We start from the raw sequence: 2,780 nt of genomic DNA, 5'->3' as shown, positions 1-2,780 counted from the left end.
GGTTTGCTCGTCCTCGAGCAAAAAAAGAAAGAAGAGAGTAGAAGAAGAAGAAATGAGGAAGAAGGGAATGGCTTTGTGTTTCGGCCATTAGGGGAAGAAGTAGTGTTTAGGGTGTGTGAAAATGAAGGAGTGATGATGATAGTGGGATTTGATAGGTGGGGGTTTTTGGGGAAGAGGTATTGAGGTGATTGGTGAATGGGTGAAGAAGAGAGAGGGTGGTGGGGTTGGTGGGGATCCTGTGGGGTCCACAGATCCTGAGGTGTCAAGGAAAAGTCATCCCTGCACCAAATGGCAATCAAAATCACGTTTTGTGCCAAATCTGGCGTTAAACGCCGGGCTGGTGCCCATTTCTGGCGTTTAACGCCAGGTTCTTACCCTTTCCTGGCGTTTAACGCCAGTCTGGTGCCCCTTTCTGGCGTTAAACGCCCAGAATGGTGCCAGACTGGGCGTTAAACGCCCAACTGCTAGCCTCACTGGCGTTTAAACGCCAGTGAGTTCTTCCTCCAGGGTGTGCTATTTTTCTTCCTGTTTTTCATTCTGTTTTTGCTTTTTCAATGGATTTTGTGACTTCTTATGATCATCAACCTACAAAAAACATAAAATAACAAAAGAAAATATATAAAATATAATCATTGGGTTGCCTCCCAATAAGCGCTTCTTTAATGTCAGTAGCTTGACAGAGGGCTCTCATGGAACCTCACAGATACTCAGAGCAATGTTGGACCCTCCCAACACCAAACTTAGAGTTTGGTTGTGGGGGTTCAACACCAAACTTAGAGTTTGGTTGTGGCCTCCCAACACCAAACTTAGAGTTTGACTGTGGGGGCTCTGTTTGTCTCTGATTTGAGAGAAGCTCTTCATGCTTCTTCTCCATGATGACAGAGGGGTATCCTTGAGCCTTAAACACAAAGGATTCTTCATTCACTTGAATGATCAGTTCACCTCCATCAACATCAATCACAGCCTTTGTTGTGGCTAGGAAGGGTCTGCCAAGGATGATGGATTCATCCATGCACTTCCCAGTCTCTAGGACTATGAAATCAGTAGGGATGTAATGGTCTTCAACTTTTACCAAAACATTCTCTACAAGTCCATAAGCTTGTTTTCTTGAGTTGTCTGCCATCTCTAGTGAGATTCTTGCAGCTTGTACCTCAAAGATCACTAGCTTCTCCATTACAGAGAGAGGCATGAGGTTTACACTTGACCCTAAGTCACACAGAGCCTTCTTGAAGGTCATGGTGCCTATGGTACAAGGTATTGAAAACTTCCCAGGATCTTGTTTCTTTTGAGGTAATTTCTGCCTAGACAAGTCATCCAGTTCTTTGGTGAGCAAAGGGGGTTCATCCTCCCAAGTCTCATTTCCAAATAACTTGTCATTTAGCTTCATGATTGCTCCAAGGTATTTAGCAACTTGCTCTTCAGTGACATACTCATCCTCTTCAGAGGAAGAATACTCATCAGAGCTCATGAAAGGCAGAAATAAGTCTAATGGAATCTCTATGGTCTCATTTTGAGCCTCAGATTCCCATGGTTCCTCATTGGGGAACTCAGAGGAGGCTAGTGCACGCCCATTGAGGTCTTCCTCAGTGGCGTCCACTTCCTCTCTTTCCTCTCCAAATTCGGCCATGTTTATGGCCTTGCACTCTCCTTTTGGATTTTCTTCTGTATTACTTGGAAGAGTACTTGGAGGGAGTTCAGTAATTTTCTTACTCAGCTGTCCCACTTGTGCCTCCAAATTCCGAATGGAGGACCTTGTTTCAGTCATGAAACTTTGAGTGGTTTTGATTAGATCAGAGACCATGGTTGCTAAGTCAGAGGAGTTCTGCTTAGAATTCTCTGTCTGTTGCTGAGAAGATGATAGAAAAGGCTTGCCATTGCTAAACCTGTTTCTTCCACCATTATTGTTGAAACCTTGTTGAGGTCTCTCTTGATTCTTCCATGAGAAATTTGGGTGATTTCTCCATGAAGAATTATAGGTGTTTCCATAGGGTTCTCCTAGGTAATTCACCTCTTCCATTGAAGGATTCTCAGGATCATAAGCTTCTTCTTCAGATGAAGCATCCTTAGTACTGCTTGGTGCATTTTGCATTCCAGACAGACTTTGAGAAATCAAATTGACTTGCTGAGTCAATATCTTGTTTTGAGCCAATATGGCATTCAGAGTGTCAATCTCAAGAACTCCTTTCTTCTGACTAGTCCCATTGTTCACAGGATTTCTTTCAGAAGTGTACATGAATTGGTTATTTGCAACCATTTCAATTAGCTCTTGAGCCTCTGTAGGCGTCTTCTTCAGATGAAGAGATCCTCCAGCAGAGCTATCCAAAGATATCTTGGATAGTTCAGAGAGACCATCATAGAAAATACCTATGATGCTCCATTCAGAAAGCATGTCTGAAGGACATTTTCTGATCAATTGTTTGTATCTTTCCCAAGCTTCATAGAGGGATTCGCCATCCTTCTGTCTGAAGGTTTGGACTTCCACTCTAAGCTTACTCCATTTCTGAAGTGGAAAGAATTTTGCCAAGAAGGCATTGACTAGCTTTTCCCAAGAGTCCAGGCTTTCTTTAGGTTGAGAGTCCAACCATATCCTAGCTCTGTCTCTTACAGCAAAAGGGAATAGCATCAGTCTATAGACCTCAGGGTCAACCCCATTAGTCTTGACTGTGTCACAGATTTGCAAGAATTCAGCTAAGAACTGATGAGGATCTTCCATTGGAAGTCCATGGAACTTGCAATTCTGTTGCATTAGAGAAACTAATTGAGGCTTAAGCTCAAAGTTG

At 43.1% G+C, this 2,780-nt stretch overlaps 1 non-coding gene across 1 annotated transcript; it reads left to right on the top strand.

Annotated features, from left to right (window-relative positions):
- Positions 1-2,383: 2,383 nt before the first annotated feature.
- On the top strand, positions 2,384-2,491 carry LOC130958756 (small nucleolar RNA R71). Its single transcript, XR_009077862.1, has one exon. It is a non-coding gene; the product is annotated as a small nucleolar RNA R71 (small nucleolar RNA).
- Positions 2,492-2,780: the final 289 nt, after the last annotated feature.

The sequence above is a fragment of the Arachis stenosperma genome, chromosome 10, assembly GCF_014773155.1.
Source record: "Arachis stenosperma cultivar V10309 chromosome 10, arast.V10309.gnm1.PFL2, whole genome shotgun sequence".
NCBI classification, from domain to species: Eukaryota; Viridiplantae; Streptophyta; class Magnoliopsida; order Fabales; family Fabaceae; genus Arachis; species Arachis stenosperma.
This window is presented reverse-complemented; position numbering and strand designations above follow the sequence as displayed.